This window comes from Mixophyes fleayi, chromosome 1, assembly GCF_038048845.1.
Source record: "Mixophyes fleayi isolate aMixFle1 chromosome 1, aMixFle1.hap1, whole genome shotgun sequence".
In the NCBI taxonomy this organism is placed as follows: domain Eukaryota; kingdom Metazoa; phylum Chordata; class Amphibia; order Anura; family Limnodynastidae; genus Mixophyes; species Mixophyes fleayi.
The window spans coordinates 63,977,278-63,999,777 of NC_134402.1; the positions used below are offsets into that span (position 1 = coordinate 63,977,278).

The following is a 22,500-nucleotide window of genomic DNA, read 5'->3' on the forward strand; positions in this document are numbered from 1 at the left end:
AGCTAAGCAGGGCCAGGCCTGGTTAGTAGTTGGATGGGAGACCACCTGGGAATACCAGGTGCTTTAGGCAATTTTTTTTTTATTTTCTCTTGTTCCGGCTTCCTTCGAAGCTGGTTTTGAGATGTATAAGTGATGTAGGTCTTTAGGAAACCAATACCTACAGCCACACCACCCTGAACAAGCCCAATCTCATCTGATCTTGTAAGCTAAGAAGGGCCGGGCCTGGTTAGTACTTGGATGGGAGACCACCTGGGAATACCAGGTGCTGTAGGCAATTTTTTTTTATTTTCTCTTGTTCCGACTTCCTTCAATGCTGGTTTTGAGATGTATAAGAGATGTAGGTCATTAGGAAACCAATACCTACAGCCACACCACCCTGAACAAGCCCAATCTCGTCTGATCTTGGAAGCTAAGCAGGGCCCGGCCTGGTTAGTACTTGGATGGGAGACCACCTGGGAATACCAGGTGCTGTAGGCAGTTTTTTTTTATTTTCTCTTGTTCCGGCTTCCTTCGAAGCTGGTTTTGAGATGTATAAGACATGTAGGTCTTTAGAAAACCAATACCTACAGCCACACCACCCTGAACAAGCCCAATCTCATTTGATCTTGGAAGCTAAGCAGGACCAGGCCTGTTTAGTACTTGGATGGGAGACCACCTGGGAATACCAGGTGCTGTAGGCCATTTTTTTTTATTTTCTCTTGTTCCGGCTTCCTTCAATGCTGGTTTTGAGATGTATAAGAGATGTAGGTCATTAGGAAGCCAATACCTACAGCCACACCACCCTGAACAAGCCCAATCTCATCTGATCTTGGAAGCTAAGCAGGGCCGGGCCTGGTTAGTACTTGGATGGGAGACCACCTGGGAATACCAGGTGCTGTAGGCCTTTTATTTTATTTTTTCTTGTTCCTGCTTCCTTCGAAGCTGGATTTGAGATGTATAAGAGATGTAGGTCATTAGGAAACCAATACCTACAGCCACACCACCCTGAACAAGCCCAATCTCGTCTGATCTTGGAAGCTAAGCAGGGCCCGGCCTGGTTAGTACTTGGATGGGAGACCACCTGGGAATACCAGGTGCTGTAGGCAGTTTTTTTTTATTTTCTCTTGTTCCGGCTTCCTTCGAAGCTGGTTTTGAGATGTATAAGACATGTAGATCTTTAGAAAACCAATACCTACAGCCACACCACCCTGAACAAGCCCAATCTCATTTGATCTTGGAAGCTAAGCAGGACCGGGCCTGGTTAGTACTTGGATGGGAGACCACCTGGGAATACCAGGTGCTGTAGGCCATTTTTTTTTATTTTCTCTTGTTCCGGCTTCCTTCAATGCTGGTTTTGAGATGTATAAGAGATGTAGGTCATTAGGAAACCAATACCTACTGCCACACCACCCTGAACAAGCCCAATCTCGTTTGATCTTGGAAGCTAAGCAGGGCCCGGCCTGGTTAGTACTTGGATGGGAGACCACCTGGGAATACCAGGTGCTGTAGGCAGTTTTTTTTTATTTTCTCTTGTTCCGGCTTCCTTCGAAGCTGGTTTTGAGATGTATAAGACATGTAGGTCTTTAAAAAACCAATACCTACAGCCACACCACCCTGAACAAGCCCAATCTCATTTGATCTTGGAAGCTAAGCAGGTCCAGGCCTGGTTAGTACTTGGATGGGAGACCACCTGGGAATACCAGGTGCTGTAGGCCATTTTTTTTTATTTTCTCTTGTTCCGGCTTCCTTCAATGCTGGTTTTGAGATGTATAAGAGATGTAGGTCATTAGGAAACCAATACCTACTGCCACACCACCCTGAACAAGCCCAATCTCGTCTGATCTTGGAAGCTAAGCAGGGCCCAGCCTGGTTAGTACTTGGATGGGAGACCACCTGGGAATACCAGGTGCTGTAGGCAGTTTTTTTTTATTTTCTCTTGTTCCGGCTTCCTTCGAAGCTGGTTTTGAGATGTATAAGACATGTAGGTCTTTAGAAAACCAATACATACAGCCACACCACCCTGAACAAGCCCAATCTCGTCTGATATTGGAAGCTAAGCAGGCCTGGGACTGGTTAGTACTTGGATGGGAGACCACCTGGGAATACCAGGTGCTGTAGGCAATTTTTTTTTATTTTCTCTTGTTCCGACTTCCTTCAATGCTGGTTTTGAGATGTATAAGAGATGTAGGTCATTAGGAAATCAATATCTAATGCCACACCACCCTGAACAAGCCCAATCTCGTCTGATCTTCAAAGCTAAGCAGGGCCAGGCCTGGTTAGTAGTTGGATGGGAGACCACCTGGGAATACCAGGTGCTTTAGGCAATTTTTTTTTTATTTTCTCTTGTTCCGGCTTCCTTCGAAGCTGGTTTTGAGATGTATAAGTGATGTAGGTCTTTAGGAAACCAATACCTACAGCCACACCACCCTGAACAAGCCCAATCTCATCTGATCTTGTAAGCTAAGAAGGGCTGGGCCTGGTTAGTACTTGGATGGGAGACCACCTGGGAATACCAGGTGCTGTAGGCAATTTTTTTTTATTTTCTCTTGTTCCGACTTCCTTCAATGCTGGTTTTGAGATGTATAAGAGATGTAGGTCATTAGGAAACCAATACCTACAGCCACACCACCCTGAACAAGCCCAATCTCGTCTGATCTTGGAAGCTAAGCAGGGCCCGGCCTGGTTAGTACTTGGATGGGAGACCACCTGGGAATACCAGGTGCTGTAGGCAGTTTTTTTTTATTTTCTCTTGTTCCGGCTTCCTTCGAAGCTGGTTTTGAGATGTATAAGACATGTAGATCTTTAAAAAACCAATACCTACAGCCACACCACCCTGAACAAGCCCAATCTCATTTGATCTTGGAAGCTAAGCAGGACCGGGCCTGGTTAGTACTTGGATGGGAGACCACCTGGGAATACCAGGTGCTGTAGGCCATTTTTTTTTATTTTCTCTTGTTCCGGCTTCCTTCAATGCTGGTTTTGAGATGTATAAGAGATGTAGGTCATTAGGAAACCAATACCTACTGCCACACCACCCTGAACAAGCCCAATCTCGTCTGATCTTGGAAGCTAAGCAGGGCCCGGCCTGGTTAGTACTTGGATGGGAGACCACCTGGGAATACCAGGTGCTGTAGGCAGTTTTTTTTTATTTTCTCTTGTTCCGGCTTCCTTCGAAGCTGGTTTTGAGATGTATAAGACATGTAGGTCTTTAAAAAACCAATACCTACAGCCACACCACCCTGAACAAGCCCAATCTCATTTGATCTTGGAAGCTAAGCAGGACCGGGCCTGGTTAGTACTTGGATGGGAGACCACCTGGGAATACCAGGTGCTGTAGGCCATTTTTTTTTATTTTCTCTTGTTCCGGCTTCCTTCAATGCTGGTTTTGAGATGTATAAGAGATGTAGGTCATTAGGAAACCAATACATACAGCCACACCACCCTGAACAAGCCCAATCTCGTCTGATATTGGAAGCTAAGCAGGCCTGGGACTGGTTAGTACTTGGATGGGAGACCACCTGGGAATACCAGGTGCTGTAGGCAATTTTTTTTTATTTTCTCTTGTTCCGACTTCCTTCAATGCTGGTTTTGAGATGTATAAGAGATGTAGGTCATTAGGTAATCAATATCTAATGCCACACCACCCTGAACAAGCCCAATCTCGTTTGATCTTGGAAGCTAAGCAGGGCCCGGCCTGGTTAGTACTTGGATGGGAGACCACCTGGGAATACCAGGTGCTGTAGGCAGTTTTTTTTTATTTTCTCTTGTTCCGGCTTCCTTCGAAGCTGGTTTTGAGATGTATAAGACATGTAGGTCTTTAGAAAACCAATACCTACAGCCACACCACCCTGAACAAGCCCAATCTCATTTGATCTTGGAAGCTAAGCAGGACCGGGCCTGGTTAGTACTTGGATGGGAGACCACCTGGGAATACCAGGTGCTGTAGGCCATTTTTTTTTATTTTCTCTTGTTCCGGCTTCCTTCAATGCTGGTTTTGAGATGTATAAGAGATGTAGGTCATTAGGAAACCAATACATACAGCCACACCAACATGAACAAGCCCAATCTCGTCTGATATTGGAAGCTAAGCAGGCCTGGGACTGGTTAGTACTTGGATGGGAGACCACCTGGGAATACCAGGTGCTGTAGGCAATTTTTTTTTATTTTCTCTTGTTCCGACTTCCTTCAATGCTGGTTTTGAGATGTATAAGAGATGTAGGTCATTAGGAAATCAATATCTAATGCCACAGCACCCTGAACAAGCCCAATCTCGTCTGATCTTCAAAGCTAAGCAGGGCCAGGCCTGGTTAGTAGTTGGATGGGAGACCACCTGGGAATACCAGGTGCTTTAGGCAATTTTTTTTTTATTTTCTCTTGTTCCGGCTTCCTTCGAAGCTGGTTTTGAGATGTATAAGTGATGTAGGTCTTTAGGAAACCAATACCTACAGCCACACCACCCTGAACAAGCCCAATCTCATCTGATCTTGTAAGCTAAGAAGGGCCGGGCCTGGTTAGTACTTGGATGGGAGACCACCTGGGAATACCAGGTGCTGTAGGCAATTTTTTTTTATTTTCTCTTGTTCCGACTTCCTTCAATGCTGGTTTTGAGATGTATAAGAGATGTAGGTCATTAGGAAACCAATACCTACAGCCACACCACCCTGAACAAGCCCAATCTCGTCTGATCTTGGAAGCTAAGCAGGGCCCGGCCTGGTTAGTACCTGGATGGGAGACCACCTGGGAATACCAGGTGCTGTAGGCAGTTTTTTTTTATTTTCTCTTGTTCCGGCTTCCTTCGAAGCTGGTTTTGAGATGTATAAGACATGTAGGTCTTTAGAAAACCAATACCTACAGCCACACCACCCTGAACAAGCCCAATCTCATTTGATCTTGGAAGCTAAGCAGGACCGGGCCTGGTTAGTACTTGGATGGGAGACCACCTGGGAATACCAGGTGCTGTAGGCCATTTTTTTTTATTTTCTCTTGTTCCGGCTTCCTTCAATGCTGGTTTTGAGATGTATAAGAGATGTAGGTCATTAGGAAGCCAATACCTACAGCCACACCACCCTGAACAAGCCCAATCTCATCTGATCTTGGAAGCTAAGCAGGGCCGGGCCTGGTTAGTACTTGGATGGGAGACCACCTGGGAATACCAGGTGCTGTAGGCCTTTTATTTTATTTTTTCTTGTTCCTGCTTCCTTCGAAGCTGGATTTGAGATGTATAAGAGATGTAGGTCATTAGGAAACCAATACCTACAGCCACACCACCCTGAACAAGCCCAATCTCGTCTGATCTTGGAAGCTAAGCAGGGCCCAGCCTGGTTAGTACTTGGATGGGAGACCACCTGGGAATACGAGGTGCTGTAGGCAGTTTTTTTTTATTTTCTCTTGTTCCGGCTTCCTTCGAAGCTGGTTTTGAGATGTATAAGACATGTAGGTCTTTAGAAAACCAATACCTACAGCCACACCACCCTGAACAAGCCCAATCTCATTTGATCTTGGAAGCTAAGCAGGACCGGGCCTGGTTAGTACTTGGATGGGAGACCACCTGGGAATACCAGGTGCTGTAGGCCATTTTTTTTTATTTTCTCTTGTTCCGGCTTCCTTCAATGCTGGTTTTGAGATGTATAAGAGATGTAGGTCATTAGGAAACCAATACCTACTGCCACACCACCCTGAACAAGCCCAATCTTGTCTGATCTTGGAAGCTAAGCAGGGCCCGGCCTGGTTAGTACTTGGATGGGAGACCACCTGGGAATACCAGGTGCTGTAGGCAGTTTTTTTTTATTTTCTCTTGTTCCGGCTTCCTTCGAAGCTGGTTTTGAGATGTATAAGACATGTAGGTCTTTAGAAAACCAATACCTACAGCCACACCACCCTGAACAAGCCCAATCTCATTTGATCTTGGAAGCTAAGCAGGACCGGGCCTGGTTAGTACTTGGATGGGAGACCACCTGGGAATACCAGGTGCTGTAGGCCATTTTTTTTTATTTTCTCTTGTTCCGGCTTCCTTCAATGCTGGTTTTGAGATGTATAAGAGATGTAGGTCATTAGGAAACCAATACATACAGCCACACCACCCTGAACAAGCCCAATCTCGTCTGATATTGGAAGCTAAGCAGGCCTGGGACTGGTTAGTACTTGGATGGGAGACCACCTGGGAATACCAGGTGCTGTAGGCAATTTTTTTTTATTTTCTCTTGTTCCGACTTCCTTCAATGCTGGTTTTGAGATGTATAAGAGATGTAGGTCATTAGGAAATCAATATCTAATGCCACACCACCCTGAACAAGCCCAATCTCGTCTGATCTTCAAAGCTAAGCAGGGCCAGGCCTGGTTAGTAGTTGGATGGGAGACCACCTGGGAATACGAGGTGCTTTAGGCAATTTTTTTTTTATTTTCTCTTGTTCCGGCTTCCTTCGAAGCTGGTTTTGAGATGTATAAGACATGTAGATCTTTAGATAACCAATAACTACAGCCACACCACCCTGAACAAGCCCAATCTCATTTGATCTTGGAAGCTAAGCAGGATCGGGCCTGGTTAGTACTTGGATGGGAGACCACCTGGGAATACCAGGTGCTGTAGGCCATTTTTTTTTATTTTCTCTTGTTCCGGCTTCCTTCAATGCTGGTTTTGAGATGTATAAGAGATGTAGGTCATTAGGAAACCAATACCTACTGCCACACCACCCTGAACAAGCCCAATCTCATTTGATCTTGGAAGCTAAGCAGGGCCCGGCCTGGTTAGTACTTGGATGGGAGACCACCTGGGAATACCAGGTGCTGTAGGCAGTTTTTTTTTATTTTCTCTTGTTCCGGCTTCCTTCGAAGCTGGTTTTGAGATGTATAAGACATGTAGATCTTTAGAAAACCAATACCTACAGCCACACCACCCTGAACAAGCCCAATCTCGTCTGATCTTGGAAGCTAAGCAGGGCCCGGCCTGGTTAGTACTTGGATGGGAGACCACCTGGGAATACCAGGTGCTGTAGGCAGTTTTTTTTTATTTTCTCTTGTTCCGGCTTCCTTCGAAGCTGGTTTTGAGATGTATAAGACATGTAGGTCTTTAGAAAACCAATACCTACAGCCACACCACCCTGAACAAGCCCAATCTCATTTGATCTTGGAAGCTAAGCAGGACCGGGCCTGGTTAGTACTTGGATGGGAGACCACCTGGGAATACCAGGTGCTGTAGGCCATTTTTTTTTATTTTCTCTTGTTCCGGCTTCCTTCAATGCTGGTTTTGAGATGTATAAGAGATGTAGGTCATTAGGAAACCAATACATACAGCCACACCACCCTGAACAAGCCCAATCTCATCTGATATTGGAAGCTAAGCAGGCCTGGGACTGGTTAGTACTTGGATGGGAGACCACCTGGGAATACCAGGTGCTGTAGGCAATTTTTTTTTATTTTCTCTTGTTCCGACTTCCTTCAATGCTGGTTTTGAGATGTATAAGAGATGTAGGTCATTAGGAAATCAATATCTAATGCCACACCACCCTGAACAAGCCCAATCTCGTCTGATCTTCAAAGCTAAGCAGGGCCAGGCCTGGTTAGTAGTTGGATGGGAGACCACCTGGGAATACCAGGTGCTTTAGGCAATTTTTTTTTTATTTTCTCTTGTTCCGGCTTCCTTCGAAGCTGGTTTTGAGATGTATAAGTGATGTAGGTCTTTAGGAAACCAATACCTACAGCCACACCACCCTGAACAAGCCCAATCTCATCTGATCTTGTAAGCTAAGAAGGGCCGGGCCTGGTTAGTACTTGGATGGGAGACCACCTGGGAATACCAGGTGCTGTAGGCAATTTTTTTTTATTTTCTCTTGTTCCGACTTCCTTCAATGCTGGTTTTGAGATGTATAAGAGATGTAGGTCATTAGGAAACCAATACCTACAGCCACACCACCCTGAACAAGCCCAATCTCGTCTGATCTTGGAAGCTAAGCAGGGCCCGGCCTGGTTAGTACTTGGATGGGAGACCACCTGGGAATACCAGGTGCTGTAGGCAGTTTTTTTTTATTTTCTCTTGTTCCGGCTTCCTTCGAAGCTGGTTTTGAGATGTATAAGACATGTAGATCTTTAGAAAACCAATACCTACAGCCACACCACCCTGAACAAGCCCAATCTCATTTGATCTTGGAAGCTAAGCAGGACCGGGCCTGGTTAGTACTTGGATGGGAGACCACCTGGGAATACCAGGTGCTGTAGGCCATTTTTTTTTATTTTCTCTTGTTCCGGCTTCCTTCAATGCTGGTTTTGAGATGTATAAGAGATGTAGGTCATTAGGAAACCAATACCTACTGCCACACCACCCTGAACAAGCCCAATCTCATCTGATCTTGGAAGCTAAGCAGGGCCCGGCCTGGTTAGTACTTGGATGGGAGACCACCTGGGAATACCAGGTGCTGTAGGCAGTTTTTTTTTATTTTCTCTTGTTCCGGCTTCCTTCGAAGCTGGTTTTGAGATGTATAAGACATGTAGGTCTTTAAAAAACCAATACCTACAGCCACACCACCCTGAACAAGCCCAATCTCATTTGATCTTGGAAGCTAAGCAGGACCGGGCCTGGTTAGTACTTGGATGGGAGACCACCTGGGAATACCAGGTGCTGTAGGCCATTTTTTTTTATTTTCTCTTGTTCCGGCTTCCTTCAATGCTGGTTTTGAGATGTATAAGAGATGTAGGTCATTAGGAAACCAATACATACAGCCACACCACCCTGAACAAGCCCAATCTCGTCTGATATTGGAAGCTAAGCAGGCCTGGGACTGGTTAGTACTTGGATGGGAGACCACCTGGGAATACCAGGTGCTGTAGGCAATTTTTTTTTATTTTCTCTTGTTCCGACTTCCTTCAATGCTGGTTTTGAGATGTATAAGAGATGTAGGTCATTAGAAAATCAATATCTAATGCCACACCACCCTGAACAAGCCCAATCTCGTTTGATCTTGGAAGCTAAGCAGGGCCCGGCCTGGTTAGTACTTGGATGGGAGACCACCTGGGAATACCAGGTCCTGTAGGCAGTTTTTTTTTATTTTCTCTTGTTCCGGCTTCCTTCGAAGCTGGTTTTGAGATGTATAAGACATGTAGGTCTTTAGAAAACCAATACCTACAGCCACACCACCCTGAACAAGCCCAATCTCATTTGATCTTGGAAGCTAAGCAGGACCAGGCCTGGTTAGTACTTGGATGGGAGACCACCTGGGAATACCAGGTGCTGTAGGCCATTTTTTTTTATTTTCTCTTGTTCCGGCTTCCTTCAATGCTGGTTTTGAGATGTATAAGAGATGTAGGTCATTAGGAAACCAATACCTACTGCCACACCACCCTGAACAAGCCCAATCTTGTCTGATCTTGGAAGCTAAGCAGGGCCCGGCCTGGTTAGTACTTGGATGGGAGACCACCTGGGAATACCAGGTGCTGTAGGCAGTTTTTTTTTATTTTCTCTTGTTCCGGCTTCCTTCGAAGCTGGTTTTGAGATGTATAAGACATGTAGGTCTTTAGAAAACCAATACCTACAGCCACAACACCCTGAACAAGCCCAATCTCATTTGATCTTGGAAGCTAAGCAGGACCGGGCCTGGTTAGTACTTGGATGGGAGACCACCTGGGAATACCAGGTGCTGTAGGCCATTTTTTTTTATTTTCTCTTCTTCCGGCTTCCTTCAATGCTGGTTTTGAGATGTATAAGAGATGTAGGTCATTAGGAAACCAATACATACAGCCACACCACCCTGAACAAGCCCAATCTCGTCTGATATTGGAAGCTAAGCAGGCCTGGGACTGGTTAGTACTTGGATGGGAGACCACCTGGGAATACCAGGTGCTGTAGGCAATTTTTTTTTATTTTCTCTTGTTCCGACTTCCTTCAATGCTGGTTTTGAGATGTATAAGAGATGTAGGTCATTAGGAAATCAATATCTAATGCCACACCACCCTGAACAAGCCCAATCTCGTCTGATCTTCAAAGCTAAGCAGGGCCAGGCCTGGTTAGTAGTTGGATGGGAGACCACCTGGGAATACCAGGTGCTTTAGGCAATTTTTTTTTTATTTTCTCTTGTTCCGGCTTCCTTCGAAGCTGGTTTTGAGATGTATAAGTGATGTAGGTCTTTAGGAAACCAATACCTACAGCCACACCACCCTGAACAAGCCCAATCTCATCTGATCTTGTAAGCTAAGAAGGGCCGGGCCTGGTTAGTACTTGGATGGGAGACCACCTGGGAATACCAGGTGCTGTAGGCAATTTTTTTTTATTTTCTCTTGTTCCGACTTCCTTCAATGCTGGTTTTGAGATGTATAAGAGATGTAGGTCATTAGGAAACCAATACCTACAGCCACACCACCCTGAACAAGCCCAATCTCGTCTGATCTTGGAAGCTAAGCAGGGCCCAGCCTGGTTAGTACCTGGATGGGAGACCACCTGGGAATACCAGGTGCTGTAGGCAGTTTTTTTTTATTTTCTCTTGTTCCGGCTTCCTTCGAAGCTGGTTTTGAGATGTATAAGACATGTAGGTCTTTAGAAAACCAATACCTACAGCCACACCACCCTGAACAAGCCCAATCTCATTTGATCTTGGAAGCTAAGCAGGACCGGGCCTGGTTAGTACTTGGATGGGAGACCACCTGGGAATACCAGGTGCTGTAGGCCATTTTTTTTTATTTTCTCTTGTTCCGGCTTCCTTCAATGCTGGTTTTGAGATGTATAAGAGATGTAGGTCATTAGGAAGCCAATACCTACAGCCACACCACCCTGAACAAGCCCAATCTCATCTGATCTTGGAAGCTAAGCAGGGCCGGGCCTGGTTAGTACTTGGATGGGAGACCACCTGGGAATACCAGGTGCTGTAGGCCTTTTATTTTATTTTTTCTTGTTCCTGCTTCCTTCGAAGCTGGATTTGAGATGTATAAGAGATGTAGGTCATTAGGAAACCAATACCTACAGCCACACCACCCTGAACAAGCCCAATCTCGTCTGATCTTGGAAGCTAAGCAGGGCCCGGCCTGGTTAGTACTTGGATGGGAGACCACCTGGGAATACGAGGTGCTGTAGGCAGTTTTTTTTTATTTTCTCTTGTTCCGGCTTCCTTCGAAGCTGGTTTTGAGATGTATAAGACATGTAGGTCTTTAGAAAACCAATACCTACAGCCACACCACCCTGAACAAGCCCAATCTCATTTGATCTTGGAAGCTAAGCAGGACCGGGCCTGGTTAGTACTTGGATGGGAGACCACCTGGGAATACCAGGTGCTGTAGGCCATTTTTTTTTATTTTCTCTTGTTCCGGCTTCCTTCAATGCTGGTTTTGAGATGTATAAGAGATGTAGGTCATTAGGAAACCAATACCTACTGCCACACCACCCTGAACAAGCCCAATCTTGTCTGATCTTGGAAGCTAAGCAGGGCCCGGCCTGGTTAGTACTTGGATGGGAGACCACCTGGGAATACCAGGTGCTGTAGGCAGTTTTTTTTTATTTTCTCTTGTTCCGACTTCCTTCAATGCTGGTTTTGAGATGTATAAGAGATGTAGGTCATTAGGAAATCAATATCTAATGCCACACCACCCTGAACAAGCCCAATCTCGTCTGATCTTCAAAGCTAAGCAGGGCCAGGCCTGGTTAGTAGTTGGATGGGAGACCACCTGGGAATACCAGGTGCTTTAGGCAATTTTTTTTTTATTTTCTCTTGTTCCGGCTTCCTTCGAAGCTGGTTTTGAGATGTATAAGTGATGTAGGTCTTTAGGAAACCAATACCTACAGCCACACCACCCTGAACAAGCCCAATCTCATCTGATCTTGTAAGCTAAGAAGGGCCGGGCCTGGTTAGTACTTGGATGGGAGACCACCTGGGAATACCAGGTGCTGTAGGCAATTTTTTTTTATTTTCTCTTGTTCCGACTTCCTTCAATGCTGGTTTTGAGATGTATAAGAGATGTAGGTCATTAGGAAACCAATACCTACAGCCACACCACCCTGAACAAGCCCAATCTTGTCTGATCTTGGAAGCTAAGCAGGGTCCGGCCTGGTTAGTACCTGGATGGGAGACCACCTGGGAATACCAGGTGCTGTAGGCAGTTTTTTTTTATTTTCTCTTGTTCCGGCTTCCTTCGAAGCTGGTTTTGAGATGTATAAGACATGTAGGTCTTTAGAAAACCAATACCTACAGCCACACCACCCTGAACAAGCCCAATCTCATTTGATCTTGGAAGCTAAGCAGGACCGGGCCTGGTTAGTACTTGGATGGGAGACCACCTGGGAATACCAGGTGCTGTAGGCCATTTTTTTTTATTTTCTCTTGTTCCGGCTTCCTTCAATGCTGGTTTTGAGATGTATAAGAGATGTAGGTCATTAGGAAGCCAATACCTACAGCCACACCACCCTGAACAAGCCCAATCTCATCTGATATTGGAAGCTAAGCAGGGCCGGGCCTGGTTAGTACTTGGATGGGAGACCACCTGGGAATACCAGGTGCTGTAGGCCTTTTATTTTATTTTTTCTTGTTCCTGCTTCCTTCGAAGCTGGATTTGAGATGTATAAGAGATGTAGGTCATTAGGAAACCAATACCTACAGCCACACCACCCTGAACAAGCCCAATCTCGTCTGATCTTGGAAGCTAAGCAGGGCCCGGCCTGGTTAGTACTTGGATGGGAGACCACCTGGGAATACGAGGTGCTGTAGGCAGTTTTTTTTTATTTTCTCTTGTTCCGGCTTCCTTCGAAGCTGGTTTTGAGATGTATAAGACATGTAGATCTTTAGAAAACCAATACCTACAGCCACACCACCCTGAACAAGCCCAATCTCATTTGATCTTGGAAGCTAAGCAGGACCGGGCCTGGTTAGTACTTGGATGGGAGACCACCTGGGAATACCAGGTGCTGTAGGCCATTTTTTTTTATTTTCTCTTGTTCCGGCTTCCTTCAATGCTGGTTTTGAGATGTATAAGAGATGTAGGTCTTTAGGAAACCAATACCTACAGCCACACCACCCTGAACAAGCCCAATCTCATCTGATCTTGTAAGCTAAGAAGGGCCGGGCCTGGTTAGTACTTGGATGGGAGACCACCTGGGAATACCAGGTGCTGTAGGCAATTTTTTTTTATTTTCTCTTGTTCCGACTTCCTTCAATGCTGGTTTTGAGATGTATAAGAGATGTAGGTCATTAGGAAACCAATACCTACAGCCACACCACCCTGAACAAGCCCAATCTCGTCTGATCTTGGAAGCTAAGCAGGGCCCGGCCTGGTTAGTACTTGGATGGGAGACCACCTGGGAATACCAGGTGCTGTAGGCAGTTTTTTTTTATTTTCTCTTGGTCCGGCTTCCTTCGAAGCTGGTTTTGAGATGTATAAGATATGTAGGTCTTTAGAAAACCAATACCTACAGCCACACCACCCTGAACAAGCCCAATCTCATTTGATCTTGGAAGCTAAGCAGGACCGGGCCTGGTTAGTACTTGGATGGGAGACCACCTGGGAATACCAGGTGCTGTAGGCCTTTTTTTTTATTTTCTCTTGTTCCGGCTTCCTTCAATGCTGGTTTTGAGATGTATAAGAGATGTAGGTCATTAGGAAGCCAATACCTACAGCCACACCACCCTGAACAAGCCCAATTTCATCTGATCTTGGAAGCTAAGAAGGGCCGGGCCTGGTTAGTACTTGGATGGGAGACCACCTGGGAATACTAGGTGCTGTAGGCCTTTTATTTTATTTTTTCTTGTTCCGGCTTCCTTCAATGCTGGTTTTCAGATGTATAAGAGATGTAGGTCAGTAGGAAACCATACCTACAGCCACACCACCCTGAACAAGCCCAATCTCATCTGATCTTGGAAGCTAAGAAGGGCTGGGCCTGGTTAATACTTGGATGGGAGACCACCTGGGAATACCAGGTGCTGTAGGCCTTTTTTTTTTATTTTCTCTTGTTCCGTCTTCCTTCAATGCTGGTTTTGAGATGTATAAGAGATGTAGGTCATTAGAAAAACAATACCTACAGTCACACCACCCTGAACAAGCCCAATCTCATCTGATCTTGGAAGCTAAGCAGGGCCGGGCCTGGTTAGTACTTGGATGGGTGACCACCTGGGAATACCAGGTGCTGTAGGCAATTCTTTTTTATTTTCTCTTGTTCCGACTTCCTTCAATGCTGGTTTTGAGATGTATAAGACATGTAGGTCTTTAGAAAACCAATACCTACAGCCACACCACCCTGAACAAGCCCAATCTCATTTGATCTTGGAAGCTAAGCAGGACCGGGCCTGGTTAGTACTTGGATGGGAGACCACCTGGGAATACCAGGTGCTGTAGGCCTTTTATTTTATTTTTTCTTGTTCCGGCTTCCTTCAATGCTGGTTTTCAGATGTATAAGAGATGTAGGTCAGTAGGAAACCATACCTACAGCCACACCACCCTGAACAAGCCCAATCTCATCTGATCTTGGAAGCTAAGCAGGGCCGGGCCTGGTTAGTACTTGGATGGGTGACCACCTGGGAATACCAGGTGCTGTAGGCAATTCTTTTTTATTTTCTCTTGTTCCGACTTCCTTCAATGCTGGTTTTGAGATGTATAAGAGATGTAGGTCATTAGGATACCAATACTATAACCACACCACCCTGAACAAGCCCAATCTCATCTGATCTTGGATGCTAAGTAGGGTCGGGCCTGGTTAGTACTTGGATGGGAGACCACCTATGAATACCAGGTGCTGTAGGCCTTTTTTTTTTATTTTCTCTTGTTCCGGCTTCCTTCAATGCTGGTTTTGAGATGTATAAGAGATGTAGGTCATTAGGAAAACAATACATACAGCCACACCACCCTGAACAAGCCCAATCTCGTCTGATCTTGGAAGCTAAGCAGGGCCAGGCCTGGTTAGTACTTGGATGGGAGACCACCTGGGAATACCAGGTGCTGTAGGCCTTTTTTTTTTATTTTCTCTTGTTCCGGCTTCCTTCAATGCTGGTTTTGAGATGTATAAGAGATGTAGGTCATTAGGAAAACAATACATACAGCCACACCACCCTGAACAAGCCCAATCTCGTCTGATCTTGGAAGCTAAGCAGGGCCAGGCCTGGTTAGTACTTGGATGGGAGACCACCTGGGAATACCAGGTGCTGTAGGCCTTTTTTTTTTATTTTCTCTTGTTCCGGCTTCCTTCAATGCTGGTTTTGAGATGTATAAGAGATGTAGGTCATTAGGAAAACAATACATACAGCCACACCACCCTGAACAAGCCCAATCTCGTCTGATTTTGGAAGCTAAGCAGGGCTGGGACTGGTTAGTACTTGGATGGGAGACCACCTGGGAATACCAGGTGCTGTAGGCAATTTTTTTTTATTTTCTCTTGTTCCGACTTCCTTCAATGCTGGTTTTGAGATGTATAAGAGATGTAGGTCATTAGGAAATCAATATCTAATGCCACACCACCCTAAACAAGCCCAATCTCGTCTGATCTTCAAAGCTAAGCAGGGCCAGGCCTGGTTAATAGTTGGATGGGAGACCACCTGGGAATACCAGGTGCTTTAGGCAATTTTTTTTTTATTTTCTCTTGTTCCGGCTTCCTTCGAAGCTGGTTTTGAGATGTATAAGTGATGTAGGTCTTTAGGAAACCAATACCTACAGCCACACCACCCTGAACAAGCCCAATCTCATCTGATCTTGTAAGCTAAGAAGGGCCGGGCCTGGTTAGTACTTGGATGGGAGACCACCTGGGAATACCAGGTGCTATAGGCAATTTTTTTTTATTTTCTCTTGTTCCGACTTCCTTCAATGCTGGTTTTGAGATGTATAAGAGATGTAGGTCATTAGGAAACCAATACCTACAGCCACACCACCCTGAACAAGCCCAATCTCGTCTGATCTTGGAAGCTAAGCAGGGCCCGGCCTGGTTAGTACTTGGATGGGAGACCACCTGGGAATACCAGGTGCTGTAGGCCATTTTTTTTTATTTTCTCTTGTTCCGGCTTCCTTCAATGCTGGTTTTGAGATGTATAAGAGATGTAGGTCATTAGGAAACCAATACCTACTGCCACACCACCCTGAACAAGCCCAATCTCGTCTGATCTTGGAAGCTAAGCAGGACCGGGCCTGGTTAGTACTTGGATGGGAGACCACCTGGGAATACCAGGTGCTGTAGGCAGTTTTTTTTTATTTTCTCTTGTTCCGGCTTCCTTCGAAGCTGGTTTTGAGATGTATAAGACATGTAGGTCTTTAAATAACCAATACCTACAGCCACACCACCCTGAACAAGCCCAATCTCATTTGATCTTGGAAGCTAAGCAGGACCGGGCCTGGTTAGTACTTGGATGGGAGACCACCTGGGAATACCAGGTGCTGTAGGCCATTTTTTTTTATTTTCTCTTGTTCCGGCTTCCTTCAATGCTGGTTTTGAGATGTATAAGAGATGTAGGTCATTAGGAAACCAATACATACAGCCACACCACCCTGAACAAGCCCAATCTCGTCTGATATTGGAAGCTAAGCAGGCCTGGGACTGGTTAGTACTTGGATGGGAGACCACCTGGGAATACCAGGTGCTGTAGGCAATTTTTTTTTATTTTCTCTTGTTCCGACTTCCTTCAATGCTGGTTTTGAGATGTATAAGAGATGTAGGTCATTAGAAAATCAATATCTAATGCCACACCACCCTGAACAAGCCCAATCTCGTTTGATCTTGGAAGCTAAGCAGGGCCCGGCCTGGTTAGTACTTGGATGGGAGACCACCTGGGAATACCAGGTGCTGTAGGCAGTTTTTTTTTATTTTCTCTTGTTCCGGCTTCCTTCGAAGCTGGTTTTGAGATGTATAAGACATGTAGGTCTTTAGAAAACCAATACCTACAGCCACACCACCCTGAACAAGCCCAATCTCATTTGATCTTGGAAGCTAAGCAGGACCGGGCCTGGTTAGTACTTGGATGGGAGACCACCTGGGAATACCAGGTGCTGTAGGCCATTTTTTTTTATTTTCTCTTGTTCCGGCTTCCTTCAATGCTGGTTTTGAGATGTATAAGAGATGTAGGTCATTAGGAAACCAATACCTACTGCCACACCACCCTGAACAAGCCCAATCTTGTCTGATCTTGGAAGCTAAGCAGGGCCCGGCCTGGTTAGTACTTGGATGGGAGACCACCTGGGAATACCAGGTGCTGTAGGCAGTTTTTTTTTATTTTCTCTTGTTCCGGCTTCCTTCGAAGCTGGTTTTGAGATGTATAAGACATGTAGGTCTTTAGAAAACCAATACCTACAGCCACAACACCCTGAACAAGCCCAATCTCATTTGATCTTGGAAGCTAAGCAGGACCGGGCCTGGTTAGTACTTGGATGGGAGACCACCTGGGAATACCAGGTGCTGTAGGCCATTTTTTTTTATTTTCTCTTCTTCCGGCTTCCTTCAATGCTGGTTTTGAGATGTATAAGAGATGTAGGTCATTAGGAAACCAATACATACAGCCACACCACCCTGAACAAGCCCAATCTCGTCTGATATTGGAAGCTAAGCAGGCCTGGGACTGGTTAGTACTTGGATGGGAGACCACCTGGGAATACCAGGTGCTGTAGGCAATTTTTTTTTATTTTCTCTTGTTCCGACTTCCTTCAATGCTGGTTTTGAGATGTATAAGAGATGTAGGTCATTAGGAAATCAATATCTAATGCCACACCACCCTGAACAAGCCCAATCTTGTCTGATCTTCAAAGCTAAGCAGGGCCAGGCCTGGTTAGTAGTTGGATGGGAGACCACCTGGGAATACCAGGTGCTTTAGGCAATTTTTTTTTTATTTTCTCTTGTTCCGGCTTCCTTCGAAGCTGGTTTTGAGATGTATAAGTGATGTAGGTCTTTAGGAAACCAATACCTACAGCCACACCACCCTGAACAAGCCCAATCTCATCTGATCTTGTAAGCTAAGAAGGGCCGGGCCTGGTTAGTACTTGGATGGGAGACCACCTGGGAATACCAGGTGCTGTAGGCCATTTTTTTTTATTTTCTCTTGTTCCGACTTCCTTCAATGCTGGTTTTGAGATGTATAAGAGATGTAGGTCATTAGGAAACCAATACCTACAGCCACACCACCCTGAACAAGCCCAATCTCGTCTGATCTTGGAAGCTAAGCAGGGCCCGGCCTGGTTAGTACCTGGATGGGAGACCACCTGGGAATACCAGGTGCTGTAGGCAGTTTTTTTTTATTTTCTCTTGTTCCGGCTTCCTTCGAAGCTGGTTTTGAGATGTATAAGACATGTAGGTCTTTAGAAAACCAATACCTACAGCCACACCACCCTGAACAAGCCCAATCTCATTTGATCTTGGAAGCTAAGCAGGACCGGGCCTGGTTAGTACTTGGATGGGAGACCACCTGGGAATACCAGGTGCTGTAGGCCATTTTTTTTTATTTTCTCTTGTTCCGGCTTCCTTCAATGCTGGTTTTGAGATGTATAAGAGATGTAGGTCATTAGGAAGCCAATACCTACAGCCACACCACCCTGAACAAGCCCAATCTCATTTGATCTTGGAAGCTAAGCAGGACCGGGCCTGGTTAGTACTTGGATGGGAGACCACCTGGGAATACCAGGTGCTGTAGGCCATTTTTTTTTATTTTCTCTTGTTCCGGCTTCCTTCAATGCTGGTTTTGAGATGTATAAGAGATGTAGGTCATTAGGAAACCAATACCTACTGCCACACCACCCTGAACAAGCCCAATCTTGTCTGATCTTGGAAGCTAAGCAGGGCCCGGCCTGGTTAGTACTTGGATGGGAGACCACCTGGGAATACCAGGTGCTGTAGGCAGTTTTTTTTTATTTTCTCTTGTTCCGGCTTCCTTCAATGCTGGTTTTGAGATGTATAAGAGATGTAGGTCATTAGGAAACCAATACCTACAGCCACACCACCCTGAACAAGCCCAATCTCATCTGATCTTGGAAGCGAAGAAGGGTTGGGCCTAGTTAGTACTTGGATGGGAGACCACCTGGGAATACCAGGTGCTGTAGGCCTTTTTTTTTTATTTTCTCTTGTTCCGACTTCCTTCAATGCTGGTTTTGAGATGTATAAGAGATGTAGGTCATTAGGAAACCAATACCTACAGCCACACCACCCTGAACAAGCCCAATATCATCTGATCTTCAAAGCTAAGCAGGGCCAGGCCTGGTTAGTACTTGGATAGGAGACCACCTATAAATACAAGGTGCTGTAGGCCTTTTTTTTTATTTTCTCTTGTTCCGGCTTCCTCTAATGCTGGTTTTGAGATGTATAAGAGATGTAGGTCATTAGGAAATCAATACCTACAGCCACACCACCCTGAATAAGCCCAATCTCGCTGATCTTGAAAGGTAAGCAGGGCCGGGCCTGGTTAGTACTTGGATAGGAGACCACCTGGGAATACCAGATGCTGTAGGACATTTTTTTTTATTTTCTTTTGTTCCGGCTTCCTTCGAAGCTGGTTTTGAGATGTATAAGAGATGTGGGTCATTAGGAAACCAATACATACAGCCACACCACCCTGAACAAGCCCAATCTCGTCTGATCTTGGAAGCTAAGCAGGGCCAGGGCTGGTTAGTACTTGGATGGGAGACCACCTGGGAATACCAGGTGCTGTAGGCAATTTTTTTTTATTTTCTCTTGTTCCGGCTTACTTTAATGCTGGTTTTGAGATGTATAAGAGATGTAGGTCATTAGGAAACCAATACCTACAGCCACACCACCCTTAATAAGCCCAATCTCATCTGATCTTGAAAGGTAAGCAGGGCCGGGCCTGGTTAGTACTTGGATAGGAGACCACCTGGGAATACCAGATGCTGTAGGACTTTTTTTTTTATTTTCTCTTGTTCCGGCTTCCTTCGAAGCTGGTTTTGAGATGTATAAGAGATGTAGGTCATTAGGAAACCAATACATACAGCCACACCACCCTGAACAAGCCCAATCTCGTCTGATCTTGGAAGCTAAGCAGGACCGGGCCTGCTTAGTACTTGCATGGGGGACCACCTGGGAATACCAGGCGCTGTAGGCCTTTTTTTTTTTATTTTCTCTTGTTCCGTCTTCCTTCAATGCTGGTTTTGCGATGTATAAGAGATGTAGGTCATTAGAAAAACAATACCTACAGCCACACCACCCTGAACAAGCCCAATCTCATCTGATCTTGGAAGCTAAGCAGGGCAGGGCCTGGTTAGTACTTGGATGGAAGACCACCTGGGAATACCAGGTGCTGTAGGCAGTTTTTTTTTATTTTCTCTTGTTCCGGCTTCCTTCGAAGCTGGTTTTGAGATGTATAAGACATGTAGGTCATTAGAAAATCAATACCTACAGACACACCACCCTGAACAAGCCCAATCTCATCTGATCTTGGAAGCTAAGCAGGACCGGGCCTGGTTAGTACTTGGATGGGAGACCACCTGGGAATACCAGATGCTGTAGGCCAATTTTTTTTATTTTCTCTTGTTCCGGCTTCCTTCAATGCTGGTTTTGAGATGTATAAGAGATGTAGGTCATTAAAAAAACAATACCTACAGCCACACCACCCTGAACAAGCCCAATCTCGTCTGATCTTGGAAGCTAAGCAGGGCCACGGCTGGTTAGTACTTGGATGGGAGACCACCTGGGAATACCAGGTGCTGTAGGCAATTTTTTTTTATTTTCTCTTGTTCCGGCTTACTTCAATGCTGGTTTTGAGATGTATAAGAGATGTAGGTCATTAGGAAACCAATACCTACAGCCACACCACCCTTAATAAGCCCAATCTCGTCTGATCTTGAAAGGTAAGCAGGGCCAGGCCTGGTTAGTACTTGGATAGGAGACCACCTTTGGAATACCAGAAGCTGTAGGACTTTTTTTTTTATTTTCTCTTGTTCCGGCTTCCTTCGAAGCTGGTTTTGAGATGTATAAGAGATGTAGGTCATTATAAAACCAATACCTACAGCCACACCACCCTGAACAAGCCCAATCTCATCTGATCTTGGAAGCTAAGCAGGACCAGGCCTGCTTAGTACTTGCATGGGGGACCACCTGGGAATACCAGGTGCTGTAGGCCATTTTTTTTTATTTTCTCTTGTTCCGGCTTCCTTCAATGCTGGTTTTGAGATGTATAAGAGATGTAGGTCATTAGAAAGCCAATACCTACAGACACACAACCCTGAATAAGCCCAATCTCGTCTGATCTTGAAAGCTTAACAGGGCCGGGCCTGGTTAGTACTTGGATAGGAGACCAACTGGGAATACCAGATGCTGTAGGATTTTTTTTTTTATTTTCTCTTGTTCCGGCTTCCTTCAAAGCTGGTTTTGAGATGTATAAGAGATGTAGGTCATTAGGAAACCAATACTATAACCACACCACCCTGAACAAGCCCAATCTCATCTGATCTTGGATGCTAAGCAGGGTCGGGCCTGGTTAGTACTTGGATGGGAGACCACCTATGAATACCAGGTGCTGTAGGCTTTTATTTTTTATTTTCTCTTGTTCCGGCTTCCTTCAATGCTGGTTTTGAGATGTATAAGAGATGTAGGTCATTAGGAAACCAAAACCTACAGCCACACCACCCTGAATAAGCCCAATCTCGTCTGATCTTGAAAGGTAAGCAGGGCTGGGCCTGGTTACTACTTGGATAGGAGACCACCTTGGAATACCAAATGCTGTAGGACTTTTTTTTTTATTTTCTCTTGTTCCGGCTTCCTTCGAAGCTGGTTTTGAGATGTATAAGACATGTAGGTCATTAGGAAACCAATACCTACAGCCACACCACCCTGAACAAGCCCAATCTCATCTGATCTTGGAAGCTAAGCAGGACCAGGCCTGGTTAGTACTTGGATGGGAGACCACCTGGGAATACCAGATGCTTTAGGCAAATTTTTTTTATTTTCTCTTGTTCCGGCTTCCTTCAATGCTGGTTTTGAGATGTATAAGAGATGTAGGTCATTAGAAAGCCAATACCTACAGACACACCACCCTGAATAAGCCCAATCTCGTCTGATCTTGAAAGCTTAACAGGGCCGGGCCTGGTTAGTACTTGGATAGGAGACCAACTGGGAATACCAGATGCTGTAGGATTTTTTTTTTTATTTTCTCTTGTTCCGGCTTCCTTCAAAGCTGGTTTTGAGATGTATTAGAGATGTAGGTCATTAGGAAACCAATACTATAACCACACCACCCTGAACAAGCCCAATTTCATCTGATCTTGGATGCTAAGCAGGGTCGGGCCTGGTTAGTACTTGGATGGGAGACCACCTATGAATACCAGGTGCTGTAGGCTTTTATTTTTTATTTTCTCTTGTTCCGGCTTCCTTCAATGCTGGTTTTGAGATGTATAAGAGATGTAGGTCATTAGGAAACCAATACCTACAGCCACACCACCCTGAATAAGCCCAATCTCGTCTGATCTTGAAAGGTAAGCAGGGCTGGGCCTGGTTACTACTTGGATAGGAGACCACCTTGGAATACCAAATGCTGTAGCACTTTTTTTTTTATTTTCTCTTGTTCCGGCTTCCTTCGAAGCTGGTTTTGAGATGTATAAGACATGTAGGTCATTAGGAAACCAATACCTACAGTCACACGACCC

At 45.4% G+C, this 22,500-nt stretch overlaps 31 non-coding genes and 77 pseudogenes across 31 annotated transcripts; all 108 read left to right on the forward strand.

Moving 5' to 3' along the window:
• Nucleotides 1–70, forward strand: part of LOC142136264 (5S ribosomal RNA) — a 119-nt pseudogene extending 49 nt beyond the window's left edge.
• An 85-nt stretch (nt 71–155) lies between these two features.
• Nucleotides 156–274, forward strand: LOC142116913 (5S ribosomal RNA; annotated as a pseudogene).
• Nucleotides 275–358: 84 nt separating this feature from the next.
• On the forward strand, nt 359–477 carry LOC142114098 (5S ribosomal RNA; annotated as a pseudogene).
• Nucleotides 478–561: 84 nt separating this feature from the next.
• On the forward strand, nt 562–680 carry LOC142119385 (5S ribosomal RNA; annotated as a pseudogene).
• Nucleotides 681–764: 84 nt separating this feature from the next.
• LOC142134603 (5S ribosomal RNA) lies at nt 765–883 on the forward strand. Its single transcript, XR_012687081.1, has one exon. It is a non-coding gene; the product is annotated as a 5S ribosomal RNA (ribosomal RNA).
• Nucleotides 884–966: 83 nt separating this feature from the next.
• Nucleotides 967–1,085, forward strand: LOC142114109 (5S ribosomal RNA; annotated as a pseudogene).
• An 84-nt stretch (nt 1,086–1,169) lies between these two features.
• LOC142136344 (5S ribosomal RNA) lies at nt 1,170–1,288 on the forward strand. The gene has a single exon (XR_012687482.1). It is a non-coding gene; the product is annotated as a 5S ribosomal RNA (ribosomal RNA).
• Nucleotides 1,289–1,372: 84 nt separating this feature from the next.
• Nucleotides 1,373–1,491, forward strand: LOC142120946 (5S ribosomal RNA; annotated as a pseudogene).
• Nucleotides 1,492–1,575: 84 nt separating this feature from the next.
• LOC142116462 (5S ribosomal RNA) lies at nt 1,576–1,694 on the forward strand (annotated as a pseudogene).
• An 84-nt stretch (nt 1,695–1,778) lies between these two features.
• On the forward strand, nt 1,779–1,897 carry LOC142126968 (5S ribosomal RNA; annotated as a pseudogene).
• Nucleotides 1,898–1,981: 84 nt separating this feature from the next.
• LOC142131758 (5S ribosomal RNA) lies at nt 1,982–2,100 on the forward strand (annotated as a pseudogene).
• Nucleotides 2,101–2,184: 84 nt separating this feature from the next.
• LOC142136265 (5S ribosomal RNA) lies at nt 2,185–2,303 on the forward strand (annotated as a pseudogene).
• An 85-nt stretch (nt 2,304–2,388) lies between these two features.
• Nucleotides 2,389–2,507, forward strand: LOC142115269 (5S ribosomal RNA; annotated as a pseudogene).
• Nucleotides 2,508–2,591: 84 nt separating this feature from the next.
• Nucleotides 2,592–2,710, forward strand: LOC142114131 (5S ribosomal RNA; annotated as a pseudogene).
• An 84-nt stretch (nt 2,711–2,794) lies between these two features.
• On the forward strand, nt 2,795–2,913 carry LOC142136355 (5S ribosomal RNA). Its single transcript, XR_012687483.1, has one exon. It is a non-coding gene; the product is annotated as a 5S ribosomal RNA (ribosomal RNA).
• Nucleotides 2,914–2,997: 84 nt separating this feature from the next.
• On the forward strand, nt 2,998–3,116 carry LOC142119153 (5S ribosomal RNA; annotated as a pseudogene).
• Nucleotides 3,117–3,200: 84 nt separating this feature from the next.
• On the forward strand, nt 3,201–3,319 carry LOC142136368 (5S ribosomal RNA). Its single transcript, XR_012687484.1, has one exon. It is a non-coding gene; the product is annotated as a 5S ribosomal RNA (ribosomal RNA).
• Nucleotides 3,320–3,403: 84 nt separating this feature from the next.
• Nucleotides 3,404–3,522, forward strand: LOC142131769 (5S ribosomal RNA; annotated as a pseudogene).
• Nucleotides 3,523–3,606: 84 nt separating this feature from the next.
• On the forward strand, nt 3,607–3,725 carry LOC142131923 (5S ribosomal RNA; annotated as a pseudogene).
• Nucleotides 3,726–3,809: 84 nt separating this feature from the next.
• Nucleotides 3,810–3,928, forward strand: LOC142136380 (5S ribosomal RNA). The gene has a single exon (XR_012687486.1). It is a non-coding gene; the product is annotated as a 5S ribosomal RNA (ribosomal RNA).
• An 84-nt stretch (nt 3,929–4,012) lies between these two features.
• Nucleotides 4,013–4,131, forward strand: LOC142135000 (5S ribosomal RNA; annotated as a pseudogene).
• An 84-nt stretch (nt 4,132–4,215) lies between these two features.
• LOC142136751 (5S ribosomal RNA) lies at nt 4,216–4,334 on the forward strand (annotated as a pseudogene).
• An 85-nt stretch (nt 4,335–4,419) lies between these two features.
• LOC142116924 (5S ribosomal RNA) lies at nt 4,420–4,538 on the forward strand (annotated as a pseudogene).
• An 84-nt stretch (nt 4,539–4,622) lies between these two features.
• Nucleotides 4,623–4,741, forward strand: LOC142115711 (5S ribosomal RNA; annotated as a pseudogene).
• Nucleotides 4,742–4,825: 84 nt separating this feature from the next.
• On the forward strand, nt 4,826–4,944 carry LOC142136392 (5S ribosomal RNA). Its single transcript, XR_012687487.1, has one exon. It is a non-coding gene; the product is annotated as a 5S ribosomal RNA (ribosomal RNA).
• An 84-nt stretch (nt 4,945–5,028) lies between these two features.
• On the forward strand, nt 5,029–5,147 carry LOC142135799 (5S ribosomal RNA). The gene has a single exon (XR_012687427.1). It is a non-coding gene; the product is annotated as a 5S ribosomal RNA (ribosomal RNA).
• An 83-nt stretch (nt 5,148–5,230) lies between these two features.
• On the forward strand, nt 5,231–5,349 carry LOC142130022 (5S ribosomal RNA; annotated as a pseudogene).
• An 84-nt stretch (nt 5,350–5,433) lies between these two features.
• LOC142136403 (5S ribosomal RNA) lies at nt 5,434–5,552 on the forward strand. The gene has a single exon (XR_012687488.1). It is a non-coding gene; the product is annotated as a 5S ribosomal RNA (ribosomal RNA).
• Nucleotides 5,553–5,636: 84 nt separating this feature from the next.
• On the forward strand, nt 5,637–5,755 carry LOC142125567 (5S ribosomal RNA; annotated as a pseudogene).
• An 84-nt stretch (nt 5,756–5,839) lies between these two features.
• LOC142136415 (5S ribosomal RNA) lies at nt 5,840–5,958 on the forward strand. Its single transcript, XR_012687489.1, has one exon. It is a non-coding gene; the product is annotated as a 5S ribosomal RNA (ribosomal RNA).
• Nucleotides 5,959–6,042: 84 nt separating this feature from the next.
• Nucleotides 6,043–6,161, forward strand: LOC142131780 (5S ribosomal RNA; annotated as a pseudogene).
• Nucleotides 6,162–6,245: 84 nt separating this feature from the next.
• On the forward strand, nt 6,246–6,364 carry LOC142136726 (5S ribosomal RNA; annotated as a pseudogene).
• Nucleotides 6,365–6,449: 85 nt separating this feature from the next.
• Nucleotides 6,450–6,568, forward strand: LOC142111262 (5S ribosomal RNA). Its single transcript, XR_012680945.1, has one exon. It is a non-coding gene; the product is annotated as a 5S ribosomal RNA (ribosomal RNA).
• Nucleotides 6,569–6,652: 84 nt separating this feature from the next.
• Nucleotides 6,653–6,771, forward strand: LOC142118803 (5S ribosomal RNA; annotated as a pseudogene).
• Nucleotides 6,772–6,855: 84 nt separating this feature from the next.
• On the forward strand, nt 6,856–6,974 carry LOC142114142 (5S ribosomal RNA; annotated as a pseudogene).
• An 84-nt stretch (nt 6,975–7,058) lies between these two features.
• On the forward strand, nt 7,059–7,177 carry LOC142136426 (5S ribosomal RNA). Its single transcript, XR_012687490.1, has one exon. It is a non-coding gene; the product is annotated as a 5S ribosomal RNA (ribosomal RNA).
• An 84-nt stretch (nt 7,178–7,261) lies between these two features.
• LOC142130056 (5S ribosomal RNA) lies at nt 7,262–7,380 on the forward strand (annotated as a pseudogene).
• Nucleotides 7,381–7,464: 84 nt separating this feature from the next.
• Nucleotides 7,465–7,583, forward strand: LOC142136266 (5S ribosomal RNA; annotated as a pseudogene).
• Nucleotides 7,584–7,668: 85 nt separating this feature from the next.
• Nucleotides 7,669–7,787, forward strand: LOC142116935 (5S ribosomal RNA; annotated as a pseudogene).
• An 84-nt stretch (nt 7,788–7,871) lies between these two features.
• Nucleotides 7,872–7,990, forward strand: LOC142114153 (5S ribosomal RNA; annotated as a pseudogene).
• An 84-nt stretch (nt 7,991–8,074) lies between these two features.
• Nucleotides 8,075–8,193, forward strand: LOC142136437 (5S ribosomal RNA). Its single transcript, XR_012687491.1, has one exon. It is a non-coding gene; the product is annotated as a 5S ribosomal RNA (ribosomal RNA).
• Nucleotides 8,194–8,277: 84 nt separating this feature from the next.
• On the forward strand, nt 8,278–8,396 carry LOC142117253 (5S ribosomal RNA; annotated as a pseudogene).
• Nucleotides 8,397–8,480: 84 nt separating this feature from the next.
• LOC142136448 (5S ribosomal RNA) lies at nt 8,481–8,599 on the forward strand. Its single transcript, XR_012687492.1, has one exon. It is a non-coding gene; the product is annotated as a 5S ribosomal RNA (ribosomal RNA).
• Nucleotides 8,600–8,683: 84 nt separating this feature from the next.
• Nucleotides 8,684–8,802, forward strand: LOC142131791 (5S ribosomal RNA; annotated as a pseudogene).
• An 84-nt stretch (nt 8,803–8,886) lies between these two features.
• LOC142136251 (5S ribosomal RNA) lies at nt 8,887–9,005 on the forward strand (annotated as a pseudogene).
• Nucleotides 9,006–9,089: 84 nt separating this feature from the next.
• LOC142115623 (5S ribosomal RNA) lies at nt 9,090–9,208 on the forward strand (annotated as a pseudogene).
• Nucleotides 9,209–9,292: 84 nt separating this feature from the next.
• On the forward strand, nt 9,293–9,411 carry LOC142125578 (5S ribosomal RNA; annotated as a pseudogene).
• Nucleotides 9,412–9,495: 84 nt separating this feature from the next.
• LOC142117330 (5S ribosomal RNA) lies at nt 9,496–9,614 on the forward strand (annotated as a pseudogene).
• Nucleotides 9,615–9,698: 84 nt separating this feature from the next.
• LOC142131802 (5S ribosomal RNA) lies at nt 9,699–9,817 on the forward strand (annotated as a pseudogene).
• An 84-nt stretch (nt 9,818–9,901) lies between these two features.
• On the forward strand, nt 9,902–10,020 carry LOC142136267 (5S ribosomal RNA; annotated as a pseudogene).
• Nucleotides 10,021–10,105: 85 nt separating this feature from the next.
• LOC142116946 (5S ribosomal RNA) lies at nt 10,106–10,224 on the forward strand (annotated as a pseudogene).
• An 84-nt stretch (nt 10,225–10,308) lies between these two features.
• LOC142123203 (5S ribosomal RNA) lies at nt 10,309–10,427 on the forward strand (annotated as a pseudogene).
• An 84-nt stretch (nt 10,428–10,511) lies between these two features.
• Nucleotides 10,512–10,630, forward strand: LOC142136460 (5S ribosomal RNA). The gene has a single exon (XR_012687493.1). It is a non-coding gene; the product is annotated as a 5S ribosomal RNA (ribosomal RNA).
• Nucleotides 10,631–10,714: 84 nt separating this feature from the next.
• LOC142136140 (5S ribosomal RNA) lies at nt 10,715–10,833 on the forward strand. Its single transcript, XR_012687462.1, has one exon. It is a non-coding gene; the product is annotated as a 5S ribosomal RNA (ribosomal RNA).
• Nucleotides 10,834–10,916: 83 nt separating this feature from the next.
• On the forward strand, nt 10,917–11,035 carry LOC142122211 (5S ribosomal RNA; annotated as a pseudogene).
• An 84-nt stretch (nt 11,036–11,119) lies between these two features.
• On the forward strand, nt 11,120–11,238 carry LOC142136472 (5S ribosomal RNA). Its single transcript, XR_012687494.1, has one exon. It is a non-coding gene; the product is annotated as a 5S ribosomal RNA (ribosomal RNA).
• Nucleotides 11,239–11,322: 84 nt separating this feature from the next.
• On the forward strand, nt 11,323–11,441 carry LOC142125589 (5S ribosomal RNA; annotated as a pseudogene).
• Nucleotides 11,442–11,525: 84 nt separating this feature from the next.
• Nucleotides 11,526–11,644, forward strand: LOC142136268 (5S ribosomal RNA; annotated as a pseudogene).
• An 85-nt stretch (nt 11,645–11,729) lies between these two features.
• Nucleotides 11,730–11,848, forward strand: LOC142116957 (5S ribosomal RNA; annotated as a pseudogene).
• Nucleotides 11,849–11,932: 84 nt separating this feature from the next.
• LOC142120604 (5S ribosomal RNA) lies at nt 11,933–12,051 on the forward strand (annotated as a pseudogene).
• An 84-nt stretch (nt 12,052–12,135) lies between these two features.
• On the forward strand, nt 12,136–12,254 carry LOC142136483 (5S ribosomal RNA). Its single transcript, XR_012687495.1, has one exon. It is a non-coding gene; the product is annotated as a 5S ribosomal RNA (ribosomal RNA).
• An 84-nt stretch (nt 12,255–12,338) lies between these two features.
• On the forward strand, nt 12,339–12,457 carry LOC142127577 (5S ribosomal RNA). The gene has a single exon (XR_012685390.1). It is a non-coding gene; the product is annotated as a 5S ribosomal RNA (ribosomal RNA).
• An 83-nt stretch (nt 12,458–12,540) lies between these two features.
• Nucleotides 12,541–12,659, forward strand: LOC142122222 (5S ribosomal RNA; annotated as a pseudogene).
• An 84-nt stretch (nt 12,660–12,743) lies between these two features.
• Nucleotides 12,744–12,862, forward strand: LOC142136495 (5S ribosomal RNA). The gene has a single exon (XR_012687497.1). It is a non-coding gene; the product is annotated as a 5S ribosomal RNA (ribosomal RNA).
• An 84-nt stretch (nt 12,863–12,946) lies between these two features.
• LOC142116968 (5S ribosomal RNA) lies at nt 12,947–13,065 on the forward strand (annotated as a pseudogene).
• An 84-nt stretch (nt 13,066–13,149) lies between these two features.
• LOC142114164 (5S ribosomal RNA) lies at nt 13,150–13,268 on the forward strand (annotated as a pseudogene).
• An 84-nt stretch (nt 13,269–13,352) lies between these two features.
• Nucleotides 13,353–13,471, forward strand: LOC142136506 (5S ribosomal RNA). The gene has a single exon (XR_012687498.1). It is a non-coding gene; the product is annotated as a 5S ribosomal RNA (ribosomal RNA).
• Nucleotides 13,472–13,554: 83 nt separating this feature from the next.
• LOC142116550 (5S ribosomal RNA) lies at nt 13,555–13,673 on the forward strand (annotated as a pseudogene).
• Nucleotides 13,674–13,755: 82 nt separating this feature from the next.
• LOC142111434 (5S ribosomal RNA) lies at nt 13,756–13,874 on the forward strand. The gene has a single exon (XR_012680961.1). It is a non-coding gene; the product is annotated as a 5S ribosomal RNA (ribosomal RNA).
• Nucleotides 13,875–13,958: 84 nt separating this feature from the next.
• On the forward strand, nt 13,959–14,077 carry LOC142113143 (5S ribosomal RNA). The gene has a single exon (XR_012681351.1). It is a non-coding gene; the product is annotated as a 5S ribosomal RNA (ribosomal RNA).
• An 84-nt stretch (nt 14,078–14,161) lies between these two features.
• LOC142136518 (5S ribosomal RNA) lies at nt 14,162–14,280 on the forward strand. The gene has a single exon (XR_012687499.1). It is a non-coding gene; the product is annotated as a 5S ribosomal RNA (ribosomal RNA).
• An 82-nt stretch (nt 14,281–14,362) lies between these two features.
• Nucleotides 14,363–14,481, forward strand: LOC142137289 (5S ribosomal RNA). The gene has a single exon (XR_012687931.1). It is a non-coding gene; the product is annotated as a 5S ribosomal RNA (ribosomal RNA).
• Nucleotides 14,482–14,564: 83 nt separating this feature from the next.
• On the forward strand, nt 14,565–14,683 carry LOC142129031 (5S ribosomal RNA; annotated as a pseudogene).
• An 84-nt stretch (nt 14,684–14,767) lies between these two features.
• Nucleotides 14,768–14,886, forward strand: LOC142114540 (5S ribosomal RNA; annotated as a pseudogene).
• An 84-nt stretch (nt 14,887–14,970) lies between these two features.
• On the forward strand, nt 14,971–15,089 carry LOC142114551 (5S ribosomal RNA; annotated as a pseudogene).
• Nucleotides 15,090–15,173: 84 nt separating this feature from the next.
• On the forward strand, nt 15,174–15,292 carry LOC142123313 (5S ribosomal RNA; annotated as a pseudogene).
• A 288-nt stretch (nt 15,293–15,580) lies between these two features.
• LOC142123026 (5S ribosomal RNA) lies at nt 15,581–15,699 on the forward strand (annotated as a pseudogene).
• Nucleotides 15,700–15,783: 84 nt separating this feature from the next.
• LOC142111842 (5S ribosomal RNA) lies at nt 15,784–15,902 on the forward strand. Its single transcript, XR_012681003.1, has one exon. It is a non-coding gene; the product is annotated as a 5S ribosomal RNA (ribosomal RNA).
• Nucleotides 15,903–15,986: 84 nt separating this feature from the next.
• Nucleotides 15,987–16,105, forward strand: LOC142115689 (5S ribosomal RNA; annotated as a pseudogene).
• An 84-nt stretch (nt 16,106–16,189) lies between these two features.
• LOC142136529 (5S ribosomal RNA) lies at nt 16,190–16,308 on the forward strand. The gene has a single exon (XR_012687500.1). It is a non-coding gene; the product is annotated as a 5S ribosomal RNA (ribosomal RNA).
• An 84-nt stretch (nt 16,309–16,392) lies between these two features.
• On the forward strand, nt 16,393–16,511 carry LOC142131813 (5S ribosomal RNA; annotated as a pseudogene).
• Nucleotides 16,512–16,595: 84 nt separating this feature from the next.
• LOC142131934 (5S ribosomal RNA) lies at nt 16,596–16,714 on the forward strand (annotated as a pseudogene).
• Nucleotides 16,715–16,798: 84 nt separating this feature from the next.
• On the forward strand, nt 16,799–16,917 carry LOC142136541 (5S ribosomal RNA). The gene has a single exon (XR_012687501.1). It is a non-coding gene; the product is annotated as a 5S ribosomal RNA (ribosomal RNA).
• Nucleotides 16,918–17,001: 84 nt separating this feature from the next.
• LOC142125600 (5S ribosomal RNA) lies at nt 17,002–17,120 on the forward strand (annotated as a pseudogene).
• Nucleotides 17,121–17,204: 84 nt separating this feature from the next.
• LOC142117341 (5S ribosomal RNA) lies at nt 17,205–17,323 on the forward strand (annotated as a pseudogene).
• Nucleotides 17,324–17,407: 84 nt separating this feature from the next.
• Nucleotides 17,408–17,526, forward strand: LOC142131835 (5S ribosomal RNA; annotated as a pseudogene).
• An 84-nt stretch (nt 17,527–17,610) lies between these two features.
• On the forward strand, nt 17,611–17,729 carry LOC142136670 (5S ribosomal RNA; annotated as a pseudogene).
• An 85-nt stretch (nt 17,730–17,814) lies between these two features.
• Nucleotides 17,815–17,933, forward strand: LOC142114717 (5S ribosomal RNA; annotated as a pseudogene).
• Nucleotides 17,934–18,017: 84 nt separating this feature from the next.
• LOC142115722 (5S ribosomal RNA) lies at nt 18,018–18,136 on the forward strand (annotated as a pseudogene).
• An 84-nt stretch (nt 18,137–18,220) lies between these two features.
• LOC142136552 (5S ribosomal RNA) lies at nt 18,221–18,339 on the forward strand. Its single transcript, XR_012687502.1, has one exon. It is a non-coding gene; the product is annotated as a 5S ribosomal RNA (ribosomal RNA).
• Nucleotides 18,340–18,423: 84 nt separating this feature from the next.
• LOC142136564 (5S ribosomal RNA) lies at nt 18,424–18,542 on the forward strand. The gene has a single exon (XR_012687503.1). It is a non-coding gene; the product is annotated as a 5S ribosomal RNA (ribosomal RNA).
• An 84-nt stretch (nt 18,543–18,626) lies between these two features.
• On the forward strand, nt 18,627–18,745 carry LOC142125611 (5S ribosomal RNA; annotated as a pseudogene).
• Nucleotides 18,746–18,829: 84 nt separating this feature from the next.
• On the forward strand, nt 18,830–18,948 carry LOC142113321 (5S ribosomal RNA). The gene has a single exon (XR_012681440.1). It is a non-coding gene; the product is annotated as a 5S ribosomal RNA (ribosomal RNA).
• Nucleotides 18,949–19,234: 286 nt separating this feature from the next.
• Nucleotides 19,235–19,352, forward strand: LOC142136202 (5S ribosomal RNA; annotated as a pseudogene).
• An 84-nt stretch (nt 19,353–19,436) lies between these two features.
• On the forward strand, nt 19,437–19,555 carry LOC142127188 (5S ribosomal RNA; annotated as a pseudogene).
• Nucleotides 19,556–19,639: 84 nt separating this feature from the next.
• LOC142126742 (5S ribosomal RNA) lies at nt 19,640–19,758 on the forward strand (annotated as a pseudogene).
• An 84-nt stretch (nt 19,759–19,842) lies between these two features.
• LOC142129287 (5S ribosomal RNA) lies at nt 19,843–19,961 on the forward strand (annotated as a pseudogene).
• Nucleotides 19,962–20,046: 85 nt separating this feature from the next.
• LOC142119916 (5S ribosomal RNA) lies at nt 20,047–20,165 on the forward strand. Its single transcript, XR_012683545.1, has one exon. It is a non-coding gene; the product is annotated as a 5S ribosomal RNA (ribosomal RNA).
• Nucleotides 20,166–20,249: 84 nt separating this feature from the next.
• Nucleotides 20,250–20,368, forward strand: LOC142121968 (5S ribosomal RNA; annotated as a pseudogene).
• An 84-nt stretch (nt 20,369–20,452) lies between these two features.
• LOC142131441 (5S ribosomal RNA) lies at nt 20,453–20,571 on the forward strand (annotated as a pseudogene).
• Nucleotides 20,572–20,859: 288 nt separating this feature from the next.
• On the forward strand, nt 20,860–20,978 carry LOC142125076 (5S ribosomal RNA; annotated as a pseudogene).
• Nucleotides 20,979–21,264: 286 nt separating this feature from the next.
• Nucleotides 21,265–21,383, forward strand: LOC142125284 (5S ribosomal RNA; annotated as a pseudogene).
• An 84-nt stretch (nt 21,384–21,467) lies between these two features.
• On the forward strand, nt 21,468–21,586 carry LOC142136423 (5S ribosomal RNA; annotated as a pseudogene).
• An 84-nt stretch (nt 21,587–21,670) lies between these two features.
• LOC142132513 (5S ribosomal RNA) lies at nt 21,671–21,789 on the forward strand (annotated as a pseudogene).
• An 84-nt stretch (nt 21,790–21,873) lies between these two features.
• LOC142136542 (5S ribosomal RNA) lies at nt 21,874–21,992 on the forward strand (annotated as a pseudogene).
• An 83-nt stretch (nt 21,993–22,075) lies between these two features.
• Nucleotides 22,076–22,194, forward strand: LOC142130100 (5S ribosomal RNA; annotated as a pseudogene).
• Nucleotides 22,195–22,278: 84 nt separating this feature from the next.
• LOC142136770 (5S ribosomal RNA) lies at nt 22,279–22,397 on the forward strand (annotated as a pseudogene).
• Nucleotides 22,398–22,481: 84 nt separating this feature from the next.
• Nucleotides 22,482–22,500, forward strand: part of LOC142118561 (5S ribosomal RNA) — a 119-nt pseudogene continuing 100 nt past the window's right edge.